Source organism: Lonchura striata, chromosome 6, assembly GCF_046129695.1.
Source record: "Lonchura striata isolate bLonStr1 chromosome 6, bLonStr1.mat, whole genome shotgun sequence".
NCBI classification, from domain to species: Eukaryota; Metazoa; Chordata; class Aves; order Passeriformes; family Estrildidae; genus Lonchura; species Lonchura striata.
Genome location: NC_134608.1, coordinates 66048760 through 66075123, shown reverse-complemented (window position 1 = coordinate 66075123; position 26364 = coordinate 66048760). Strand labels below are relative to the sequence as shown.

The 26364-nt window shown below is 51.4% G+C and overlaps 1 protein-coding gene, 1 long non-coding RNA gene and 1 pseudogene across 2 annotated transcripts in view; 2 read left to right on the top strand and 1 right to left on the bottom strand.

Annotated features, from left to right (window-relative positions):
- LOC144246558 (uncharacterized) overlaps positions 1–26364 on the top strand; it is a gene marked incomplete at its 5' end in the record, with an annotated part of 597045 nt that overhangs the window by 355761 nt on the left and 214920 nt on the right.
- On the top strand, positions 1987–4518 carry LOC144246375 (uncharacterized). Its single transcript, XR_013340082.1, has 2 exons — positions 1987–2291; positions 3387–4518. It is a non-coding gene; the product is annotated as an uncharacterized LOC144246375 (long non-coding RNA).
- On the bottom strand, positions 15380–16074 carry LOC144246416 (olfactory receptor 14J1-like; annotated as a pseudogene).

The following is a 26364-nucleotide window of genomic DNA, read 5'->3' as shown; positions in this document are numbered from 1 at the left end:
CTTGCCCAGGCTCTCTCAAGAACATGGCCAGGCCAATGCTCAGCACAGAAAACCCCCGTGAGCAGCCCCAGGCTGGCCGTGGGCAGGCTGGGGGCAAACAGCACGGCTGGTGCTCTGCAAGGGCCCTGGGGGGACGGGAAGGAGCAGCAGAGCAGGGGCTGATCCATCCCCAGTGCTGCACAGCCCAGGGCAGCGTCCCAGAGCGTCCTCATGGAGCTGCCAACAACATCCCCCCTCTGCAGCCCTGGCCTCTGCCCCAGCTCACAGAGGTGCCGCATCCTTGCAGGCACAGACACGGCAGCACTGGCTCAGCAGCCCCTGTTTGCATTGCACACAGCAGGTGGGAGCACCCCCATGCTGGTGCTGTGGGGACATGAACCTGAGGGAGCACAAATGCCATCAGCCCCTGGGGCCAGGAAGGGCTGGGGGACACCAGGGAAACCACTCAGCTTTGTCCTGGCCTTTGCAGTCAGCCAGAAAGTTTGTTCCCATCAGCTGGGAGTTTCCTGTCCCACTGCAGACACTGCTGCTCAGAGCCAGGGCTGCCTGGCAGCCACCCCCAAACTGCCCTGAGCATTTCCTTGGCTTCACCTTTGCTTTCTTTACTCTTCCTGCCACAGATTTCTTCCTCTTGCACACCCCTGTTCCCTCCCCTGCACACAGCCCATCCCTGTTTGTCCTTTCCTCTCTGGCCCCACTCCCCATTGCAGTTCCTGGCTCAGCACCATGGGAACGTCCCTTGGGGAGCAGGATCATCCCACAAGTGCTGCAGGAATTGTCTGCAGGCTCCTGCAGTGCCTGGTGCTGCTCCCCTGCCAGAGGCACCCCAGGCCAGGGTGCACATCTGGGCTGCTGTGTCTGGCTCTGGGGCTCCCTGTTCTGGGCAGTGAGGAGGAGCTGCAGAGGCTCTGCAGGACTGACAGGATGGGCTTTGGGGCTGTGAGGAGAAGCTGAGGGACCTGGGCTGCTGGAGCTTCTGAAGAGGAGGCCCAGGGCTCCTCCTGCAGCTGCTCCAAGGGTGGTTTCAGAGAATCACAGAACCAGCAAGGTTGGAAAAGACCCTGGATATCATCAAGTCCAATGTGTGCCCTGACACCACCTTTTCTTCCCTGAGCCTCCTCTTCTCCAATATCAACAACACCAGCTCCCTCAGCCGCTCCTCACAGCACTTGTGCTCCAGACACCTCACCAACCTTTTTGCCCGTCTCTGGACATGCTCCATCCCCTTCATGTCCTTCCTTAATTGGGGGCCCAGAACTGGACACAGCACTCGAGGTGCTGCCTAACCAGTGCCCAGCACAGGGGAAGAATCACTGCCCTGCTCCTGCTGGCCACACTGCGGTGGTGTGTTTTTCTTTCATTTGATATTTGTTTAATATCTGTTTCCCCCCCCAACCCCCCTTTCCCTGCCCCTTTCCCTAGAACCTTCCCTGTCATTCATTCTAGCCCCCTCCTCAGCTTCCAGATGTTAGTTCTGCCCTAAACTCCTCCCCTGCTATTCCCTCATTGGTTACTGTTCCTACACCCGTCCTCCTGAGTTCTGTATAAAACCTTTGCCCCCCCGCCCGCCGGGGTCTTGGGGCTCATGGAATAAAACCATCTCGTTCCCCCCCAAGTCCCGTGTCGCCTTCGTCTGTCCCTGCGCGCCACGAACTGAAACTGCAGAGCTTGCGGGGGAAAGCGGCCGCCCGTTCTCTTCCCTCACCGCCCAGCACGGCTCGGAGTGCCGCGGCGAGGAGCGCATGCCGCGCCTCAACATATGGTAGCGAGAGGATGGTTCCCTCCTTCGTCTTGTAAAAAAAACGGGCAAATTTGTGGGGGCGCCCGCCTCACAGAAGAAGAAGGAAGGAAGAGGAACATCTACGGCCGTAAAAGCTCTGCCGGATGCTATGAGGAGCTGAGCGCCGAGCGAAAAAGATTGAGGCTCCGGGACCTCTTTGTTCTTGCCATCTACCCGCCCTGGAGCAGCCGCGCTGCATGGGCAGCCGGGCTGCAGAGCTTTTTGGCGGGCAGACTTACCCGAGAACACAGAGGGCGGTTTTGGCAGCGGCTCGGGGGAGCCTGAAGAGGGGCTGACCGAGAAGAGGTTCATTCCTCGGTCAGCATCTGCAGCGAGACCACCGGAGGCTGATAGTGGCCGAAACCAAGGCTTCGGGGACGAGTCTTGGTTTAACGGGAACACCCAGGCTTCCGGAAGGGCCAAAACCGGGAAGGAACATCCCCAGTTTTCAGCGCGACTTTTCCATCGAGTCGAGGAGAAGATTCAAGCCATCTCCGTCCGAGCCTGCAAGGTAAGGTGGGCTACACGGGGTGGGGGTCGCCCCGACGGGCGGCTGGGTCTGCCACCTTTTTTTTTCTCGCGTTTTAACCCCCGTCTGCGCCCAGACTGGGGCTGTAGCCGTGCATGTCCCTGGCAGGCGGGTGGGTTTTCTTTTTCTGGGAGAAGCTAGCACTGAGTGCTATCCTTCGCCTAGTCTTCTGTGGGGACCTAGATTAGATCGCTTTTTCTTCTCCTCGAAAAAGTTGTCTTCTCTATCCTCCCCTCCCCATTCTGGGCTGGACGGAGGGGGTAGAAAAGACACCAGTAGGGAACAGCTAAGAGGGCGACACGTTAGCTATAGGAGAGTTGTTAAAAGGGGCCCTTTACACCCACGCATTGCGCCGACATCCAGCTGCGTCGGGCGGCCCCCCCCCCCTCCTATAAATTTCCCCTTTTTGCTTCTGTGAAGCTCCCCATACCCTCATCCCCTCGGACTTTCCTAAAACCCTTTCCTATCCTCCCTTGGGGATGGCTGTGGCCGAGCCGCCCCAAGTGCCCTGCCGGACACTGCTCAGGCCAAGTGCAGTGTATCTGGCACCCCCTCCCAAGATGGCGCTGGCCACGCCGCTCGAGACCCGCTTTCCCGCCTTGACCCTTCTTTTCCGCCCCTGGCTTCCCGCCAGTCCCATCTCTCTCCCAATAGCCCTGCACCGTCCCTGCACGAGGCTAGTCCCTATTGTGGGGAGGCGGGGTTGGATATTCCCCCATCCTTCTTCGGGCTCGTCCTCCGGGGGGAGGGTCGGGAGGGATCTTCTCCCGAGGAAATGGAGCCGAAACCCGGGACTGAGGATCCGTCATTTTGTCTTCCCCCTGAAATGGCGGCGCCCCAGTCCACCCCTTACCGATACCCCCTGTTAATCATGGCAATCACTAATTAAGTGATTGTCTGATTCCCCTATCCTATTCCTTAATGTACCCTACCCAATATTCCTTTTTATTTAACTACAAATTCCTCTTTTTGCTTTTGATTATTTTTGAATAATCTATTTGTTGAGTTATATTTTATAGAAAGAAATATCATCCCAGTTAATTAATACTCAAGATATTAGGCCCACCTCTCAAACAGACATTCAAATTGAACAAACCACATCGCTATCCGCTGACTCTGCTTTAAAACAAGCGCCGTTATCCGCTGACTCTGCTTTAAGAATTTAAGAAGCTGAACATCGCAAACGCCGCGACGCAGCAAATTCTAAATCAGATGAAGTCACAAATCCTGCTGTGCTTTGTACCCTTAATTTGGACTCTCATTTAAGACAATTTTATATACTCCAGATGAAGTTTTTATATGTTTCATATGTTATAATCACAATTAGTTTATCATTTTTTAATGTCTTTCAATTTATGTTTTTTTAATAATATGTAATGTTACAATTTGATTTTATATTAAGTTGTTTTGTTATAATTATAATTAATTCAGTCTTTTCTGATATTTTTTAACTTAAAGGCTGTGTTTAACCATTATTGCTACAGGAATCACTCAGCTACTATATCGCTTCAGGCTTGCTGCATTGCTGCGAAATTTAAAAATTTATTAGTTATATTTAGTTGATCTTTTATTATATTTAATTCCAATAATTCCATTTAATTATTTTATTCAAATTAGATAGTTATAATTTTAATCATTCTAATTAAATTTTTTAGTTTAATTTCTGTCAATTATTTCATTCTATTTCAATTATTTACATTATTTACATTATTTTAAATTGTTACTCAGAACAGCAAAACAGCAAGTTTTGTGCAGTCTTGTGTCTAATTTAAGCTGTTACTACTCTTCCTGCCCTATAAATGCAATAATGTGTCTTTCATGTCCTTTAAGTAATTTACAATGTTATCATATGATTTTATATTATTTGCATGTTTTATTAATTTGCTTAAACCAGAAAATTCTCCTTCTTTTTGTAAAGTAAAAGAGGGAGATGCGGTGGTGTGTTTTTCTTTCATTTGATATTTGTTTAATATCTGTTTCCCCCCCCAACCCCCCTTTCCCTGCCCCTTTCCCTAGAACCTTCCCTGTCATTCATTCTAGCCCCCTCCTCAGCTTCCAGATGTTAGTTCTGCCCTAAACTCCTCCCCTGCTATTCCCTCATTGGTTACTGTTCCTACACCCGTCCTCCTGAGTTCTGTATAAAACCTTTGCCCCCCCGCCCGCCGGGGTCTTGGGGCTCATGGAATAAAACCATCTCGTTCCCCCCCAAGTCCCGTGTCGCCTTCGTCTGTCCCTGCGCGCCACGAACTGAAACTGCAGAGCTTGCGGGGGAAAGCGGCCGCCCGTTCTCTTCCCTCACCGCCCAGCACGGCTCGGAGTGCCGCGGCGAGGAGCGCATGCCGCGCCTCAACACCACACCATTCCTGATCCAGACCAGGAGCCATTGGCCTTCTTGGCCACCTGGGCACTCTGCTGGCTCATGTCCAGCCTGCTGTCCATCAGTCCCTGCAGGTCCCTTTCTGCCTGGCTGCTGTCCAGCCCCTCTCTCCCCAGCCTGTAGCACTGCAGGGGTTGTTGTGGCCAAAGTGCAGGACCCAGCACTTGGACTTGTTAAACCTCACCTTGTTGGATTTGGGCCCGGGATCCAGCCTGTCCAGGGCCCTGTGCAGAGCCCTTCTACCCTCCAGCAGATTAGCACTCCCAGCCAACTTGGTGCCACCAGGGTTCCATGAGGCCCCAGAGTGTCCCAATGGTGTCCATGATTCCATGAGGCCTCCCAGTGTCACAATGTCCCTTTGGTTCCATGGGGCCCCTTGGTGTCACAAAGTCCCTAAGATCCTTAGTCACTGGAGTTTCATCAGGATCAACAACCCCACCTCCACTCCTCATAAGACTTGTACTCCAGACACCTCATCAGCCTTGTTGCCCTTCTTTGGACAAATTCCAGACCCTCCATGTCCTTCCTAAATTGGGGGCCCAGAGCTGGACACAGCACTCAAGGTGCTGCCCAACCAGTGGGAGGCACAGGGGAAGAATCAGTGCCCTGCTCCTGATGGCCACAACATTCCTGATCCATAGGATTGTCAGGGATTTGATGAGGGACATGCTGGGGAGGGAGTGGGGACAAAGTGTTATTGATTATCAGCCATGAAGGGTCTTGATTCTCATATATTTTTAGACTGCATTAGAAGGTTCTGGGGATCAGTATTAATTGGACATTGCTGATATCAATCAATAAACAAGAAAAGAAAACTTATCAGGACAAAACAATTCTCTCTGCATTGTTTTCAATATAGTATATTCACTTTGAATAAATTTCCATAATCTTTTCAATTAACCACAGAATAACTGAAAACTCCAATTATTCCCAGAGGTTTTTCTTGTTTGGGTATTTTGAACAAATATTTATGAGCATTTCTCACTGAATTCCTGAATGAAGGGCTAAAGAAGGAAGAGACCTCTGGAGCAGTAAAATTCATCATCAAAGTCCAAATGGCTGAGGATGCATCCCCATCAGAGCAGCAATGAGCAGAAATGGGCACAGCTTTGTGGCTGCCCCAGCTCTGGGATGGGCCCTGGGCCTGGAACAGGAGCAGCTCTGGAGGGCCCCAGGGCCGGGGCTCTTGTGCTGGCCTGGGCAGATGGGATGGCAGGAGGGGCTGCAGAGCTCTCAGCACCTCAGGCAGAGGGGAGCAGGGCAGCCAGGGAGCTCCTTTGGCCTTGGCCAAGCCCCTTCCCCCATAGTGGGGCTGAGTCCTGGCTGAGCTGCAGCTGCTGCTGTGCCCTTGGCAGGGGCTGAGGCCGTGGGGCAGTGCCCAGAGCAGCCTGGGCTGAGCAGAGCTGTGGGGCCAGAGCCGGCTGGGCTGTGCTGGGGAGAGGCCCTTGGTGCTGCCCAGAGCTCAGGGCAGCTGGCAGAGCTGGCAGGGAGCTGGGCTGGGCTGGGAGAGCCTGGCACAGAAACCATCAGTGTCCATCTCAGCCTGGCTGAGCGGGCAGGGGCAGGACTCAGCCCAGGCCTTGTGGGGCAGGGCCAGCGCCTGGGCAGGCATTCAAAACAGGCAAGAGCCCCAGAGAGAAGGCTGCTCTGTGCCCTTGGGGCACGGACAGAGCAGGGAGGGGCCCAGGACATTTGTCAGCGCCAGCCTCTGTCTGCGCCAGCCCTGGGCAGCCCTGGCTGCTGAGCCCAGCTCTGCCCTGGGCTGAGTTTGGCTGTGGCCCAGCTCCATCCTCCTGCGGGGCTCAGGGCCTGTTCCCGGCCATGGCCAGCCCTGGCCGCCTCTCTGCTGGCCCCGAGGCCGGCAGAGCCCGGGCAGGGCTGTCTGTGCAGCCCCACAGGTGCCACGGGCTCGGCAGGAGCTGGCAGAGGCTGCCCAGCAGGGAGGCCATGGGGCACAGAGCCCCAAGGCTGCCCAGGGCCCCACGGCACAGGGGCCGTTCCCAGCCGCAATGCTCCTGTCCTGGGCTGGGCTGCACAGGGGCTGTGGCACCATGGCTGGGCCAGCACAGGGCCACAGAGGGGCCACGCAGCCGCTGCCGGGGCTGGCAGCAAGGCCGGGCACAGACAAGGAACTGCTGAGCATGGCCTGCGCTGGCCAGGGCTGCCTGTGCCCAAGGCAGAGCTCAGCTGCCCTTGGGGCTGTAGGAACACTCAGGAGCCCAAAGAGCCTCCATGGCTGTGCTGGAGACCAAGGCTGGAGCAGGGAAATGCAGGGCTGCTGCGCCATGGGGAGGGCATGGAATTCCAGCTCACACCTCAGCTCTCTGATGGTCCCGGCACCGTGCTGGGCCCTGTTCCAGACTGGAGCAGAGCAGATGTTGATGGCACAGGAGCCCTGCGGGGCTGGCAGGGACCTGCAGCTTGCAAGGTGCTCTGCTCTCCCTCAGCTCCTCTCGGAGAGATCCAATCCCAGCTCGGCACCTCAGGGCACAAGTGGCACTGCCTGTTCATGGGCACACAGCTGATGTCTGCCTGGAAAGGGTGCAGGTATTAATACCTGTTAGTTTCATAATATTCAAGGACATCTTTATTATCTGGGTCATTTGAGTACTTTTAAGAAATGGCAAAGTTTTCCCACCAGAAACAGGAATTCCCTGCAAGTGGCAGGAGAAGAAATATTAATCTTCCTGTTGACTAGTGTCACCAATATTCTGTTTATTATTTCCTGTCCCTCTTCCTTCAGGTGTTTCCAGCTCTCCTCTTTGATGAGTTGTGGTTCTCACTGCAGGGGCTGCACTTGGACCTTGGCTCTGCACAGGAGAGCTCTTCATCCACTTTCCCTCTCTTCCTCCCTCTGGCCATGGAGGCAGCTCCGGACTTCAGCCTGTGACTCATGTGTGCAAAGAGCAAATCTAGGAAGAATCGGGGCAGGGAGGGTTTGGGGGGACCTTGGGATCTGTGCTGGGCACAGAAGGTGTTTTCCATTGCTCTGAGACTGTCTGCTGTGCACAGTGGGTTTAATATCCAGCAGAGGAATGACTTTTGCATTTGATGGAGCTGTGCTTTCCCCAGGCTTTTTTGGCTGGCAATAAATGAACATCCCTCTGTGTCTGGGGCAGCTCTTTCTCCAAGGAAAGCAGGTGGGAATGGGAGCCAAGGAGCTGAAACCTGCAGGTGCAGCCTGGGCTGGAGGAAGCTCAGATTTGCACAAGGCTGCTCTGAGTGCCAGGGCTTGGATGGGGGAAATGGTGGGGTGGGGGTAGGGACAGAGTCTGATGGATTGTCAGCCATAAAGGGTCTTGATTTTCATATCTATTCCAACTGCATGGGGAGGTAGTTGGATTCAGTCTCAATTGGAGATTGCACTAAAAAATCAAAACAGGACCTAAAAAATGTTTTCTCACTCCCTGTGTAAATAAAATTCATTTATTTCAACTAAACTAATGGAATTCACCTAGTCAACCACAAAGGATTTGAAAGCTTAAATCAAATTATTCCCAGAGGCTTGGCTTGTTAAGGTGTTCTGAATGTTAATGAGCCCTGGGGCACTGAATTCCTGAACTGAAGAGCTGAAGGCTGAACAATCCTCTGGAGCAGTAAAATTCAACAGCAGCCACCAAGTTGCTGAGGATGTCAGCAGCCCCCCCTGAGGCCATCCCTGCCCAGAGACCCTGGGGGAATGGGCAGACAAGGAGAGCGTCCCTGGGGCTGGGGCAGCAGAACTCAGAGGCACCAGCGGCTCCAGCTGGGAAATGGAGTGTGGGATGGGGCTGTGAAAGCCCTGCCTGGGCTGTGCCAAGCAGGACACACAAGCCCTGACCCCCACCCACTAAAAAACTCTCTCATGGAGACATTTAAAAGGAATGACAATAATTTGTGTCCTCTGAGTTGGATGCACTGGAGCAATACTATCAAGAGTTTCTCAGGAGCTCTAAACAACAAAACAGCCTTTACTGGGAAATCTAGAAAATCAGAGAAACTTTGGCAAACATTTTAATATGGCAGTCAATCAACAAAAAAAAACTTCTCAAAGTATTGACTTGGCCCATTCAACCTCACAAACTTTAAGCCTGTTCAATTTAAAGTTAATCAATATTTGCATAAGTACAGAAATAGAAGAAATAGATACAAAAAGAGAGAACAATAAGATACAGAGGAGCACACACTCAGCTACCAACTCCTGGATTCCAGCAATGTTCAGATGGAAATTCCAAGAGGAGGTAGGGTGAAGATGTGTGCTTGCCTTGCAGTCAGCCTTAAATACTCCTTGGTCTTCCTGGGCCCTTCCCCCAGGTGGGACTTGGGGTCATTTGGTCACTCAGGAGCTGGGCTGGGAGCTCCAGAGGTGGCTGTGGAGCATTGCCTGTGCTGTGCCAGGGACTGGCAGACACTGCTGGGCTGGGATAGAGGCTCTGGGGGGATTGGGGTTCCAGGGCAGGGCAGTGCTGGGGTTCCAGGGCAGGGCAAGGCTGGACCTGCCCCTTCCTCCCCCACACATGAAATATTTCCAGCCAGTAATCTCCTCCAGTCTGTCACAATAGTCAACATTGGAGGTGAAATCCCAATATGGCCATTGGCACCTGCAGGAGAAGGACAGTTCTTTTCCATAGGAAGGAAAGCACAGAGCCCCAGTGTTTGGAAGGCAGGTGAGAGCCTCACTAGGTCAAGGCCAGGCAGACTTGTCAGGAATGGCAGATTTTGTCCAAGGGCAGTCTTTGGAGACAATCTCAATTTTGGCCATGGCACCTGGAGAAGCAGGACAGTTCTTTCCCAAAGGAAGGAAAGTGTGGAGCCTTCCCCCGTGTTTTGGAGGCAGATAAGCAGTGACCCTTTCCAAACAACTTCCTGCCAGATTTGTCCTGGCAATATGTCCATGGGAACAATCCCTGGATATAAGGAAATGGAGGTGAAATCCCAATTCTGGCCATGTGTGCCTAGAGGAGAAGGAGAGTTCTTTTCCATAGGAAGGAAACCCCGAGCCCCAGTGCTTCAATAGCAGATGAGAAGAGACCCTGCAGGTGCCAAGTTGTCAGGCAGCCCCTGGAGGCCAAACTAGCCAGACCTGTTCCATGTTCCCTTGGTTCCTTGGGGCCCCACAGTGTCCCAGTGGTCACCGTGGTTTCTCAGGCCCCATAATGACACGTGACTCTTCTGTTCCATGAGGCCACAATGTCACAATGGACCTTTGGACCCTGGGGGTTTGTGATGTCACAATGGTCTCCTTTGGCTCCACAGTGTCACAATGGAACACTGATGACGTGAGGCCCTGCAGTGTCACAATGGACCTTTGGTTCCATGGGACCCTCAAGTGTCACATTGGTCTCCATGGTTCCTTGAGGCCCCACAATGGCACGTGACTCCTCTGTTCCATGAGGCCACAATGTCACAATGGACCTTTGGGCCCTGGGGTTTTGCGATGTCACAATGATCTCCTTTGGCTCCACAGGGTCACAATGGAACACTGATGACACGAGGCCCTGCAGTGTCACAATGGACCTTTGGTTCCCTGCAGCCCTGCAGTGCCACAAAGGCCTCTTGGTTTCACGAGGCCCCACAGTGTCACAATGGTCCCCTTGGTTCTGTGGGGACCCCCCATAGTCACAATGGTCTCACTGGTGCCGTGAGGCCTCACAGTATTGTAGCATAATATCCCCATCGTGGTGATAATTAGCATTGACTTTATCATTCCAGAAGGCTGATCAATTGCTTTATTATATTATACTATACTATACTATACTATACTATACTATACTATACTATACTATACTATACTTATTCAGACAAACTCATCGTGCTTACAGACAGTCCAATGCACTCAGACCAGATTGGTCCTTGAATGCAAACAACAGCACCACTGGCCATTTAAGACATCACCTTTTGGTAACAAATCTCCATAACACATTCCAATGTTCGCAACAGCAGGTGCAGCAAGGTAAAGATAGAATTGTTTCTCATTCTTTTCTCTGATCTTCTCACAGCCTTCCCCAGGATGATGCCTGGGAATGTTGTGCCTGCAGCTCTGTGGCCAGAGAGTTGCAGCCACATCACAGTGTCACAATGCTTTGCTTATTCCATGGGGCCTCATAGTGTCCCAATGGTCTGCATGATCCCATGAGTCCCCTCAGTGTCACAATGGTCTCCTTGGTTCCAAAGTGCCCCACAGTTTCACAATGGCCCCTTGGTTCCATGAGGCTGTGAAGTCTCTTAATGGTGTCTCCATGACTCCATGAGGCCTTCCAATGTCACAATGGACCTTTGGCTCCCTGGGGTCTCACTGTGTCACAATGGTCCCTTGGTCCCATGACACCCCAAAGAGTCATAATGGTCTCCATGGTTCCATGAAGCCCCGTGGTGTCACAATGGACCTTTGGTTTGATGGGGCTTCTCAGTGTCACAATGATCCCGACATTCCCTGGAGTCACACAGTGTCACTACAGTCCCCTTGGTTCCATGAGTCCCAGCAATGTCACAGTGCTCTCCAGGATTCCAAGAGACCTCACAGTGTCACAGTGGTCCCTTGGTCACACAGGGCCCTGCAGTGTGGGGAGCATGGGAAAGGCTTCAGCTGCAGCTCTGCCTTCGTCACCCACCGGCGCATCCACACCAGGGAGAGGCCCTATGAGTGACCCTGGTGTGGGAAGAGCTTCTCAGACCGCTCATTCTTTATCCAGCACCAGCGGAGGCACCAGTAAAGGAAGCCCTGCGAGAACCCCGCCTGCAGGAAGAGCTTCGTGTGCTGCTCCAGCTCCATCCCCATCAGAGGACCCACCCTGATCAGAGCCCTGGTGGCCACATTCCCTGTGATACACAGAGGGAATTGGCTGCTGTTACTTTTATTTTTGCTCCAGTTATCTTTTATCTTCCTCCATTCAAAACACAGAAAATTGTGGTAAAAATCAACAAATTCATCAAAGGCATCTGAAGCCTCACATTTTACTTGTGTTTTGGGGAATCTTCGATTCCAGGAGATATCTGTGAGGAAATGGGGGTGTTGAGCGTATTTGGTTTAGTTGTCTTTATTTCTTGGCACTCCAAAGGTGAGAGGGACAGATCTGTCAGCTCAAAACCACTCAGTGCCACTAAAAACTACTGAATCCCACCCCAAAATTACTTGCTTCCACTGTATCTCAGGGTGAGATTAGGTTGGAAGGAGATTGGGCAAAGTGGGATGCAAATCAGGATGGGCATTGGGTGGGGTGGGATGGGTGGGATGGGGTTTGGGAGGTGTGAAATGGGGGAAGTACAGCCTGGGAAGAGGTCTTGATGTCCAGAATGGGTGGGGTGAGTTGGGGTTGGCACTGGGGAGGTGGGGTGGGGTCTGGAATAGACAGCCAAAGTTTGGGGATGATTAAGATAGGGGGAACCCGTTACTGAGTGAGTTTTTGAATAGGCTCCATTAATGAAGAGATGCTGGGGTATCTCACATTCCTGAGGCAGTTTTGGGGCACTCCCAAACTCTTGGGGGGTTTCCTGAAAGCAGTTCCATGGAGCCCCATGGCCAGGGGTGGTTGCCACAGGCATGAGCTCAGTGCTGTGCTAGAGTCCATTGCCTTGGTGCTGAGAACAGAGAAATGATGAATGGCCCCAGACATCTCCAGTGTGTGTTTGTGGAGGCCTGTGAGCTTACTGGGGAGAGGGCAACAGCAATGCCCTGGAGAAATACACCTTAGGCTCCTGGCATTCCTCACAGCTCCGGGTGGGGAGAGAAACTTCTCCCATGGTACTCTGCAGCACTGTGTCAATTTGTCCCAGTTGTGTCCTCCCCATTGACCCATCAGCCTTTCCCAGCCCTTTTACCCTCATATGTTCATGTTCTAGCAAGTTCTCCGTTCCCTGTTTTCCCATTGGTTTATGTCCCCGCCTATCCACCCTGGCATTCCCTATTAGTCCCTTTCCCTGTGTACCACCCTAGAGCCCTGAGATCCCTGACGCTCTCCTCCACCCCCTCTTTTCCCATATTTATACCCTAAACCCTCCTTTGTCTTTGTCTTTAACCCCCAGACCCCTGGACTGCCAGACCCTGATAAACCCTCGCTGGAGCTCCATGCCTGGGCCCTCCCGTGTCCTCACTGCCGAGCAGCTCCGTGTGTGTGTGTGTGTGTGTGCGCGTGTGTGTGTGTGTGTGTGTGTGTGTGTGTGTGTGTGTGTGTGTGTGTGCTGGGCTCCCGTGGCTCCTGCCTGTGAGTACAAAACACTCCCAGGGAAAGTTGTGCCCGCCACCACCACAGACTGACAGTGTCCCTTGGGACCAAGAGGCCTTTGTGACACAGTGGGACTAAGGAGAGCATTGCTGCCCTGCCAGACCTCATGGAACCAAGGATCCACTGTGACACTGCAGGGCCTTGGGGGACATGGTGACATTGTGACACTGCAGGGCCCAAGGATCCAAGGGACTTTGTGACACCAAGGGGTCCCATGGAACCAAAGAGACATTGTGACACTGGGAGGCCTCATGGAATCATGGAGACTATTGGGACAATCTGGGGCCTCATGGAACCGTGGTGACACCAAGTTGTCTGTGAGTGTGGATCTGCTGGAGGGTAGGAGGGCTCTGCACAGGGCCCTGGACAGGCTGGATCCAGGGCCCAAATCCAACAAGGTGAGGTTTAACAAGTCCAAGTGCCGGGTCCTGCACTTTGGCCACAACAACCCCTGCAGCGCTACAGGCTGGGGACAGAGTGGCTGGACAGCAGCCAGGCAGAAAGGGACCTGCAGGGACTGATGGACAGCAGGCTGGACATGAGCCAGCAGAGTGCCCAGGTGGCCAAGAAGGCCAATGGCTCCTGGCCTGGATCAGGAAAGGTGTGGCCAGCAGGAGCAGGGCAGTGATTCTTCCTCTGTGCTGGGCATTGGTTGGGCAGCGCCTTGAGTGCTGTGTCCAGTTCTGAGACCCCCAATTTAAGAAGGACATGGAGAGGATGGAGTATGTCCAGAGAAGGGCAACAAAACTGGGGAGGGGTCTGGAACACAAGTCTTGTGAGGAGTGGTTGAGTGAGCTGGGGTTGTTGATCCTGAAGAAGAGGAGGCTCAGGGAAGACAAGGCAGTGTCAGGGCAGAGGTTGGACTTGATGATCTCCAAGGTCTTTTCCAGCCTTGCTGACTCTGGGATTCTCTGAATCCACCCTTGGAGCAGTTGCAGGAGGAGCCCTGAGCCTCCTCCTCAGAAGCTCCAGCAGCCCAGGTCCCTCAGCTTCTCCTCACAGCCCCAAAGCCCATCCTGTCAGTCCTGCAGAGCCTCTGCAGCTCCTCCTCACTGCCCAGAACAGGGAGCCCCACAGCCAGACACAGCAGCCCAGATGTGCCCCCCTGGCCTGGGGTGCCTCTGGCAAGGGAGCAGCATCAGGCACTGCAGGAGCCTGCAGACAATTCCTGCAGCTCTTGTGGGATGATCCTGCTCCCCAAGGGACGTTCCCATGGTGCCAAGTCAGGAACTGCAATGGGGAGTGGGGCCAGAGAGGAAAGGGCAAACAGGGATGGGCTGTTTGCCGGGGAGGGAACAGGGGTGGACAACAGGAAAAAATTTGTAGCAGGAAGAGTAAAGAAAACAAAGGTGAAGCCAAGGAAATGCTCCGGGCAGTTTGGGGGTGGCTGCCAGGCAGCCCTGGCTCTGAGCAGTAGCATCTGCAGTGGGACAGGAAACTCCCAGCTGATGGGAACAAACTTTCTGGCTGACTGCAGAGGCCAGGACAAAGCTGAGTGGTTTCCCTGGTGTCCCCCAGCCCTTCCTGGCCCCAGGGGCTGATGGCATTTGTGCTGCCTCAGGTTCATGTCCCCACAGCACCAGCATGGGGGTGCTCCCACCTGCTGTGTGCAATGCAAACAGGGGCTGCTGAGCCAGTGCTGCCGTGTCTGTGCCTGCAAGGATGCGGCACCTCTGTGAGCTGGGGGAGAGGCCAGGGCTGCAGAGGGGGATGTTGTTGGCAGCTCCATGAGGACGCTCTGGGACGCTGCCCTGGGCTGTGCAGCACACTGGGGATGGATCAGCCCCTGCTCTGCTGCTCCTTCCCGTCTCCCCCAGGGCCCTTGCAGAGCACCAGCCATGCTGTTTGCCCCCAGCCTCCCCACGGCCAGCCTGGGGCTGCTCATGGGGGTTTTCTGTACTGAGCATTGGCCTGGCCGTGTTCCTGAGAGAGCCTGGGCAAGGAGCCTGGAGCCCCCAGGCCCTGGCCTGAGGCGTCAGCGCTGCCCCAGCAGTGCCCATGGCCAGTCCCTGCTGCAGCCCCGGCACTGCCACCCCCAGGACTGTGCCCGGCCCCGAGAGCACTCAGGCCCTGCAGCAACACCAGGGCCACCAGGGCAGCGGGGCAGGGCCACGGGAGCAGCACTGGCAGCACCAAGTGCTGCTGCTCCTGGGCACAGCTGCTGTGCCAGCACTGATCTGCCCCAGCTCTGCACACAGACATTGCTGCTGCAGCTCCAGAGAAGGCAACAAAAGGGTATCTCTGCAGAAAACTGTGCTGGGACATCCTTGAGTTCCTTTAAAGCCACCAAGAGTGCAGCCCATCACTGACACAGTCTGTGGTCACAGGGAAGGTGGAGAAAAACAAAATGAGAAATGGCAAAAGTAATGGCTTTTCGTTTTGGGCAAGATTAAAAAAGTAAAACAAAGAAAAATAACCTCCAAAATGAAACCAACAAGATGTATCAAAGATGACATTTATTACAAGTGATTTGTTATAAATTGGCCAGCATTTTAATGTTTCTGAAAGCATCCAGTCATCAGTGTCCACACTGCAGCCTTGAGCTCCTGGTTCCTCAGGCTGTAGATGAGGGAGTTCAGGGCTGGAGGCACCACTGAGTACAGAACTGACACTGACAGGTCCAGGGATGGGGAGGAGATGGAATGGGGCTTCAGGTGAGCAAACATTATAGTACTGACAAACAGGGAGACCACAGCCAGGTGAGGGAGGCAGGTGGAAAAGGCTTTGTGCCGTCCCTGCTCAGAGGGGATCCTCAGCACAGCCCTGAAGATCTGCACATAGGAGAAAACTATGAACACAAAACACCCAAATACCAAACAGGCACTAACAGAAATGAGCTCAAGTTCCCTGAGGTAGGATTTAGAACAGGAGAGCTTGAGGATCTGTGGGATTTCACAGAAGAACTGGCCCAGGGCATTGCCATGGCACAGGGGCAGGGAAAATGTATTGGCTGTGTGCCGCAGAGCATTGAGAAAGGCACTGGCCCAGGCAGCTGCTGCCATGTGGGCACAAGCTCTGCTGCCCAGGAGGGTCCCATAGTGCAGGGGTTTGCAGATGGACATGTAGCGGTCATAGCACATGATGGTCAGGAGGGAAAACTCTGATCCTATGAAGAAGGCAAAAAAAAGAGTTGTGCAGCACATCCTGAGTAGGAGATGTTTCTGGTGTCCCAGAGGGAATTGTGCATGGCTTTGGGGACAGTGGTGCAGATGGAGCCCAGGTCGCTGAGGGCCAGGTTGAGCAGGAAGAAGAACATGGGCGTGTGCAGGTGGTGGCCGCAGGCTACGGCGCTGATGATGAGGCCGTTGCCCAGGAGGGCAGCCAGGGAGATGCCCAGGAAGAGGCAGAAGTGCAGGAGCTGCAGCTGCCGCGTGTCTGCCAGTGCCAGCAGGAGGAAGTGGCTGATGGAGCTGCTGTTGGACATTTGCTGTGGCTGCACATGGGCACCTGTTCATGGAGAAAGGACAGGGACAAGTCAGGAGAGGCTGCTTGGAGCCAAACCTGGGCCATTCCCTTCAGACTGTCCTGCTGGGACTCACCCACCTTTGTTCTTGCTCTGGGAAAACCTTCACCGAGGTCCCTGCCTGAGCTCCAGTTGTGCTGGCTGAGTGTGCCAGGAGCAGACAGGGCAGTGCGTGGGGCTCATGAGGAGCCATCCCTGCCCTGCTGCCCTGGGTTTGTGGCCATGTGGCAGAGGGACAAGGCTGGATATTCAGGATTTGTCAGGGGAATCACTCCTACTGCAGAAAGGCTCGGTACCATCTGCACTCCCAGGTCAAAAGGATGGAAGGAGATGGTTTTAGGAACTGTGTTCCTACCCACTCACAATTGCTGGCTCTCTGAGGTCAGAAATCCCCAGCATTCCTGCTGCACTCAGAGTTTGCCACTGAGAGTTGAGAGAGGCAAAGGATTCCCCGTGGCTGAGGGAAGGTGAGGGGCTGGCTGGGTTTGTTGCCCCAGCACTGCTCTGCTCAGCCCCCTCTGCTTCCCTGAGCATCTCCCTGGGCCTGGACATCCCCTCCTGAGAGGTGCCTTGTCCCTGCCAGCGCTCACAGAGCCCATCCCACCCTGTGTGCCCTCGGCCCGGCCCTACAGAAACCTGCCTGTGTGCAGGGCCCTGGCTGGGGCAGGCTCTGTGTGCAGCTGGGCAAGGGCAGCTCAGGAGAGCCCTGCTGGGCCCTGCAGAGGTGATGCTGCTGCTGCCCAGGGCTGAGGAGTGGCTGAAGGCCCTTTGGGAGGCTCCCAGCAGAGACACTGACCACCCAAAGTCACAGTTCTGGAGTCTCTGTAAATGTTCAAACATTCCTTTGATGATCCTGTGTGTCCCTTTCAACTCAGAATGTTCTGTGATTCTGGGATTACAATTTCTGTTCTGCTTCTCTCAACCCCCTGCTGCCTATAATCAAAAGAGAAAAAAAGAACCCTTGCAACAGTGTTAGAACAGTAAAGTAAAAACCATACCTTTATTGGAAATTTCCAGGTGTCCCAGTGAGGATGAGGAACACCCAGCCCCTGATTTCAAAACTTCATTAAGGTTAATTAATTAGGATCTTTAACAGGAACATCCAGTAGGAGATTCAGTTGCCCCAATTCCACACCCCTGGATCAACACATTGCAGTAAGTCCGAGGACTTCTTTGCCCCAGTTTTAGTTATGACTGTTCACATTGTGGTCAAATACCAAAATATTCTTCTTGTAGACACTCTTCCTCATAATAAGACTATACAGTATTTCAGGAATGTATTTAGACAGTCAATTTATTGTACTAAAATCTAAGAGAAAAGTAGGAAACATACTAGTGTCAGCAAAGATTACAGTTACATAAGTACATAATAGTAGTTTGATAAAGCTAATTAAGAGTTTAATGGAGCTAAGTAAGGATTATAGTTTTATAATTATAAAATAGTAACTTACAGAGCTACAGTATATGAAAAAAGTATAAAAAGCAAAAATATTTATGTCACCACTCCAACATTCCCATCCTGCACCAAGCAGGAAATAGAAAATACTCTCAGGAAAGCTCCTGACCTTTACAGCAAACCCAGGCTTACCTTCTTTGGGAAGTGTCTTCCGGAGCTGTGCCCAGGCTGGTCTGGAGCTGGGAGCAGCCCTGCCCCAGCCAGCCCCTCTCAGCAGCAGCACCTGCCCTGCTCAGGGTGGCTCCTTCCCCCCACAGCTCCTGGCCAGTGCTGGGAGCGGCTCCAGGGCCGGCTGAGAGCTGTCCCTGGCAGGCAGCAGAGCCCCTGGCCCAGCACAGCGCCCTGGGCTGCAGGACCCTGCTCTGCAGGACAGCCCTGGGCACCCCTGGCTGCTCTGCACAGGAGATGAGCAGAGAATGCACTCACAGGGTCTGTGGGCATTGGGATGTTCCAGCTTTAGGAGATCTCTCCAGGAGCTGCAGCTGCATTGTCCTGCAGCCAGAGGTTCCTGTGCCAAGGGCTGGCTGTGATTCTGCCCCAGGCACTTCTCAGCCCCTTCCCAGCCCTGACTGATTGAAGCTCTCTGTGCCTCTGTGCTGTGCCTGGGCTGGCTGCAGGCAGTGCCCCAGCCCTGCTGGGCTGGGAGAAGAGCTGCTCAGCAAGAGAAATGTGCTTTTGAAGCTCTGCTTGGTTACCAGGATCACCCTCTGTGCCAGGAGCCCGGCCCAGCTCAGCAGCACAGACACAGCACAAGGACTTTAATGACCCTCTGGGGCTTTGTGCTCAGGCCCTGAACATCAGGACCTGAGAGGGAGCTGCAGAAACCTCTCCAGAACTCCAAGTGGCAATCCAGCTCCAAAGTTTCTGGGACTTTTAATGGGTCCCACTGAGGGACATGACTGAGAAAGTGTCCCCAGGCCCCAGGCAGAGCAGAGAACTGGAGGCATTGATGCCAGGTGGGGACAAAGAGAAGCCAAGTCTTGGTGCCCTGGGGCACAGCAGGGTCTGTGCCACCAAGGGCTGTGAGGAGACACCTTGTCCTGAGGCCCTGGGGCCTCCTGGCACAGCCCCAGCCAGGCTGGGCACTGTCAGCCCCTGGTCCTGCCCTCAGCATCCCCCCCATGCCCACATCCCAGTGGGGTCAAGGATCTGCTGGAAGGAGTCCCTGGGGAGCCTTGGTCAGGAATGGCCCTGGGGGCTCCTTCATGATCCCAGAACTTCAGTACTTTCAAGGTATTTGGTGTTTGCCTTTTGACACAGACTCTGAGAGCTTTGTGGAATCATGGCCCCAATTATCTGCTTTAACGAGTCCCTTGAGAGCTTTGTACTGACACTCAGTGGGGCTCATTAATACTTTGAGATACTCAACTTTTGTAAGGTACTTTGGATTTTCCTCTCCATGCTGGGAATTTTTTGTGCCATTTTTAGTCTCTGAGAGGTTTTTGTGCCATCCTGGCCTCCAGTTCTCTCCTCCAAGGAGCCCATGAGGAAGCTGTGCTGGGGATGGACCTCAGTGAGTCCCATTAATGATTTGGAACACTTTGGGTATTTCCTCCTGAATTTGACTCCTGGAAAGTTTTGTGCAATCTCCTCCCAGGCTCTGAGGTTCCAGGGCTCAGTAACAAATGCACCATGGGGCTCATTAGGATCAAGCAAGTTTTGACAAACCATGGCTCTGTCTTGATTTCCCTCTTGTCTGGGGCAGTTCATCAGGAAATTTTCTGTATTGGTTTTGGTTCATCATTCTGAGATTTCTTGGCCGATGCTTCAATTAGTGTGGTGGGTTCAGTGTTGGCTAATTACCAGTGCACTCACTAGAATATACTTACTCATTTCCTGCTGTGAGATAGGATTAGGAGAAAAGCAAATGGGCTGAAAACTTTAAAAGGGTATAAAGAAAAGTTTATCAACAGTAACTAAAAGAAAGAGTGATAAGAATCATAACAAAACTTTCACAACACTTCCTCTCTCCATACAACTTTTTCTTTCTAATTGACAATATATGGATAAAACCCTAAAAATTTCAGTCAGTTTCCCAGTCCTAGAATAGTCTTTCTGCACTTCACTTTAGGAGAGGGGTCTCTCTTTCTTGCTGTGGAGACTCCTCCATAAGAAAACCGTTCTCTTGGGGCTCTCAATTTCCATGAACAGCAGCCACTTGGAAAAATGTAATTCTGAAATCCCTGCCATTTTTTCACAGCCATTCCCACAGCTGTGTTTTCGGCCATGTCAACTTATGGGGTATTAGCTTAAAGATGAGCTGTTTAAGAGCAAAGATTTTCTTCTTCTATTTTTGAAATCATCTTCATTTCTGGGAACAGAGTTCTTCTCTCCCTGAGGGCACAGGGTCTCATCACTCTTCTCTCATTCTCTGTTGAAACTTCTCATGGGATCACATCTACTTCAACATTTGCTTACTTTAGCATGGAGGCCTTTACTGAACAAATCATCTCTCCATAATTTCAATGCCTTATAGGGAAAAAAGAGAGTCTGATGTATCAATGACATCCTTCTCCATAGCTTTAGCAGAGGATTACAGCCCCAAGATCAAGGCATCTCCTCATCCCTCCCATCTGGGACTCAACTTCCTCTTCCCTGCCCTCGGTGTGTCCATGTTGCTCCTCTGTGTGCCTGCCCTGTGTCCTTTTCTCTCACTAGAGGGAGAATGGCAGCTCTGGAAGAGTCAATATCTGCCCAGGGCTGCAGATAGTTCTGTGAGCCCGGCCGGGCTTGGTGGCCAATTCTAATTTTGGCCATGGTCCCTGGACATGAAGACCAGTTCTTTTCCATAGGAATGAAGGAACAGAGTGCCAGTGCTTTTGGGGCAGATGGGAGGTGACAACCAGAGGACAAGGCCAGCCAGAGCTGCCAGATTTTATTCTGAGACATGCCCTTGAATATAGGGCATGTTTTAGGCAGAATGTCAGTTTTGGCTATGGACATCTGAAAAGCATTCCATAGCAAGGAATGCACAGAGCCCCAGTGCTGCAGGAGCTGATGAAAAGCAGCTCTTGACATTCCAACATCAGCCAGACCTGTCAGATGGCCCCTGGCAGGCCAAGCCAGCCAGACCTGGTCCCCGTTCCCTCACTTCCATGGGGCCCCACAGTGTCCCAATGGTTCCTGGCTTCCGGGAGGCCCTGAGGTGTCACAATGCCCCCTTGGTGACACGAGGCCCTGAAGGGTTGGAATGGTCTCCATGGTTCCATCAGGCCCCACAGAGTCATAATGGTCTCTGGGTCCATGAAGCCCCGCGGTGTCACCATGGCCCCTTGGTTCCATGGGCTCCAGTGGTGCCACAATGATCCCCTTGGTTCCATGAGGTGCCCACAGTGTCACAGTGATCTCCATGGGAAGGAAAGAACCAAGCCCCAGTGTGGCAGCCCCAGTGGGGCAGCCACCAGAGACCAAGGGCAGCCAGAGCCAACGGTACTGGAGGGTTCTGTCTGGGAGCATCCCTTGGATATAGGGAATTTCAGTCATGGACATCCAGAGGAGAAACACAATTCTTTTCCATGGGAAGAAAATCACAGAACACTGGTGTTTCGAGAGCAGATCAAAAGCAGCTACCAGAGGTGTATGGCAGCCAGACCTCTCTGTCCTGGTAGCTTTTGTGTGAAAGCAACCCTTGGATATAGGAAATCTGGGAAGTGGAACCCCAACTTCGGCCATTTCTGCAAAGATAAGAAGGATGGTTCTCTTCCACAGGAAGGAAAGCTCAGAGCCACTGTGTTTCAAAGGCAGAAGAGGACAGAGTTGGCTCCTGGGAGGCCAAGCCAGCCAGAGCTGTTTGTTCTGGCGGCTTTTGTTATAGAGGAATGCTTGGATATATGGAATTTGAGAGGAGGAATCTCAATTTTGACCACTGACAGCTTGAGAAGGATGATTTTTTTCCATAGGAAAGAAAGCACAGAGAACAAGTTTTTCAAGGCAGGTGAGAAGCAGCCCCCAAGAGGCCAAGTGCAGCCAAACCTGTCTGTTCTGACAGCTTTCTCTTGAGAGCAATCCGTGGATGTATGGAGTTTCGGAGGTGGAATCCCAGTTTTGTCCAGGAGTGCCTGGTCAATATGGATGTTTTTTTCCTTTAAGAAAGAAAAGCGTGAAGTCCAAGTGTTCTGGAAGAAGATGAGATGTGGCCACCCTTAGGTCAAACCAGCCAGACCTGTCTCTCCTGGCGCCTTTCGTCTAGGGGCTATCCTTGGACACAGGACATTTTGGAGGTGGAATCTCAATTTTGGCTGTGGGTGCCTGGACAGGAAGATGAATTCTTTTCATTAGGAAGGAAAGAACACAGCCCCAGGGTTTCAGAGGCACATGAGTGCCAGTCCTCAGGAAGCCAAGGCCAGCCAGACTTGCCAGTCCTGGGAGCTATCCTTGGATATAGAGAATTAGGGAGGCAGATGCCCAATTTTGGCCATGGACACCTGGTCAAAATGGATGATTTTTCCCATAAGAAAGAAAAGCACATGGTCCCAATGTTTCAAAGGCAGATGAGAGGTGGCCCCTGGGTGGCGAAGTCAGCCAGACGTGTCTCAGACCTGGCAGATTTCATCTGGGAACAATCTTTGCATATAAGGAAATTTGGAGGAATCCAAATTTTGGCCATAGGTCCCTGGAGGAGAAGGACAGTTCTCTCCCATAGGAAGGAAAGCCCAGAGCCCCAGTGCTTCAGGGGAACATGAGAAGCTGCCCTCGACTGCCAAGGTCAGCCGGACCTGTCAGGTGGCCCCCAGGTGCCCCAGCCAGCCAGACCCGTTCCATGTTCCCTTGGTTCTGTGGGACCCCACAGTGTCACAATGGTCTCCTTGGTTCCATCAGGCCCTGGAGTGTCACAATGTTCCCCTTGCTTCTGCAGTGTCACAGTGGCCCCGTGCTTCCATGAGGCCTTGCAATGTCACAATGGCTTTGTGGTTCCACAAAGCCCTGATGTGTCACAATGGCCCCTCGGCTCCCTGTGCCCTCGCTGTGTCACAACGGCTCCTCTGTGACACTGTGGCTGCGCAAGGTCACCATGGACCCTTGGTTCCTTGGGGTCTCTGAGTTCACAATGGTCTCCTTGATTCCATGAGGCAGCACAGTGTCACCATGGCCCCTTGGTTCCATGAGGTTCTGCAGTGTCACCGTGGTCGCTGTCAGAGGCTGGATGAGATCGATGTCCCGAGACACCTTGGGATGCTCGGAATGCCCGTGTGGGGCCGGGGGCGGGTCAGGCCTTGGTTTGTGGTGGGACAGAGCCCCGCCCCCAGCCTGGCCTGGCAGAGCTGTCAATCACACAGCAGTGTGGAAAAAATGACGGGAGACAAGTCCATTCTATAATGTCAACAAGTCTCAGTTTATTTCAAGCACACATGTACAGTTATACCCGTTATAATGAAGCTCATGCATACTGCAAAATTTAAGCTCATCATTGGTGTATTAAAAACAGGTCAATCCCGCCTTTGGAGCTTTCTAAGCTTGCTTTGTTTTCCCTTACATTTATCTTTTTGCTGAACATTCTACTGTTGGGAACCAGCTTAGCCAAGGACGTAAGATATTATTGCTACATCTGCTATTGCTGCACTGTGCAATTTTCAGCTACTGCTTCACTAACTGCACGTAGTCATGTCCTTTCTCACGAAGCCATTCATCCACAAAACTCTCCATATTTCCCCCGTTTTTGTTTTGGACCATTAAGTTAGTTGTCCACATCTTTTGAACCATGCGTTCTACCAGCTTCTGAAGACAGTTAAACAGGCAGGGCAAAATCAGCAAGAGTAGTAAAACAACAATCATTATTCCTACTGCATACATGATAAAAGTTCTTAGCCAAGGACCGATCCCTAAACTTTTAAGCCATTCTTCTATCCCCAGACCATCTTCTTCTTTTAATTGATGAAGGCCCTGTTGTAGTTCTTTAATCTTAGCATGTATTGATACAGAATGATCAGAGAGATTCATGCAACACATTCCTTCAAATTCCTCACATCCATGTCCCTGGGCTTACAACAAAAATTCAATTGCTGCTCTGTTCTGTAGTACGGCATGATTTACACTTTGTACATCCATAGCAAGCATAGCTAAAACCTCTGATGTTTTGTTAAGTTCATCTTTAGTCCAGCATCCCAATTGTTCAGCTAACATCATAGCCTTTCTGGCAGCTCCTCCTGGTAACAGGGTTGCCACTATTACCTGTTTCAAAGTATTCCAAAATTGAGGTTGTCCAACCTGATCACATTTTAAGTCATGCACATCACGCCTCTTCCTTGTCTTCCCTAGCCTGTCCCATTGCATTAGCACTGATATATTAGGATGGAACAGCGCTAGTTTTCCTAGGTAACAGGGTCCCCCTTGTGGTTTTACCGGAATTCCATTTCAAGCTCTATCTCCACAGATCAAAAATACACCCTTTGGCAACCTTAAGGGTTTCGTTATCTTGGAACCATCACAGTTAGAATATAACTGTGATGCTACCCTACCTGAGTCCAGTCAAGAGTCCAGAGAAGCCCATTTGTCTCTTGGGTTATTTACACTCTGCAAATTCAATGGAACAAAGCTAAACCATCCTCCTGTTGAAACATTCCCTAAACTAGCATTAGCACTTCCAAAGAGATCTAATTCCTCTGGTGGAGATTGCAATGTTTCTTTAAGTGACAGTACCAACAAACATTGCCTATAGCCATCTCGTTGAGCTTCTGTGTAAGCAATATTTTTGTCTGGCCTTTTCACCTTTACAAAATTCTTGCAAAGCGTCTGATTCCTTATCAACCCACAAAATTCCTCTGGTCTCTAGACAGGAACACCTGTTAGGCAGGTACGAAATGGATTTGTCACTCCTCCCAAGCTAAGGCATAGCGAACTTTGATTAGTCATGTTAGCCAAGGTTACCTAAATATTTTCTCTGGGCTGATTAAATTGTATTAGTCTATAACAAAGATTAGTCAAAAGAACAAGATAGATTATCCACCTTATCGCTCTCATGATTTCTTTTGCTTGAATTTTAATTTTAATGTCTGCACATATTTAATAAGCTTATCTAATTCTATGTCTGGATTTCCTACTACCGGTTTTCCTAAATAAATCTTATAGATACCTTCACTTGCTTTTGACACCTGGTTGATAAAACTTTTGAATTTGCTTGCTTAATTAATCTATCACAAGCGTGTTCTGCTTCCCACCTATAAAAAGCTAATATCTTTTGTTCTGGTGCTTCAAATAACTGTAAAGCTATAGCAACTCCTAAGCCTGTGTCTCGTATTAAATCTCTCTGCCAAGAATCTCCTCGTTTTTGAAAGTCACAATGTTTACACCAAAAATGTCGTTTTAAAAATACTTGATCTTCCCAGTATGTTTTTCCACATCCCCCACAAACAAAAGCAATCCAACTGTTACAATTAAAATTCCCACAACTAAGACACTCAGGATTCTTTGGTCCTGGAATATGAACAGTCTGTAAAGCCTCAATAGCTGTAACAATTGCCGTAAAAGTTAACTCGGAAGGCAAAAATTGGTCAATCACTGGGGAAAGTCCTCTTATCTCTTGAAGAATAGGTCCCACTGTGCGAATCAGCTTCTCTTTAATTCTCCTCTGGTCTTGATCCGTCAGGCGAGCTAAGAGACGACTCATCCAGAGCTGGTTTGGTCCACTTTGCTGGCACCCAGAGTGAACCTGTAGGGGTGGAAACACAAAGATATCCCCTTCCCCAATATAGGACCTTTGCTGGGTTCTGCCAAATACCTGTTTTAGGGTCCCTATACCTGACCCATACTTCTTTGCCCTTTTTGTTTATTTCTTTTTGTCCATAATGTACCGTTGCAGGTGGTGCCTCTGAATCCCCAAATACACACAAATGATTAAGAACAAAGAGCACTTTCATTAACCTTTCCTGAACATCTCCAATCTCTCTATGTTTTTCCAGATAGCTCTTCAAAGTTCCATTTGCCCTTTCTACAATTGCTTGTCCAGTGGGAGAGTGTGCTATTCCTGTAACGTGCTTAATTCCCCATGATTTTAAAAATCTATTCACCCTGCCACCAATGTATGCAGGACCATTGTCTGTCTTGATCTGCTTTGGCACTCCCATTACTGCAAAACAACTACACAAATGCCTTATAACATGTAATGCTTTTTCTCCAGCTTGAGCTGTTGCCCAGATGTATTTACTATATGTATCTATAGTAACATGAACATATTTCAAGGGACCAAAACTATTTACATGAGTAACACCCATCTGCCAGAGTTCATTAGATGAAGGACCTCGTGGGTTAACTCCCCATCCAATGCCATGACCCCCATTATGATGACTACAGATGGGACAAGCTCTAACTATAGCAGTGGCATCTACATGGGATATTCCAAACTCCCGTTGTAACCCTTTTGCATTCTGATGAAACATAGAATGTGCCTCCCTAGCAAGCATTTGCCCTGATAAAGGAGAAGTTTGAGTCACTGTGACGAGCTTATCTGCCCGAGCATTACCCTCTCCTAAGCCAATTTCCCATTTGTGACTTCTTATATGAATGATAGCATAAGGATGTTCTCGGATTTTTACTGCTTTTTGAAGTTGTATGAACAGTTCAAA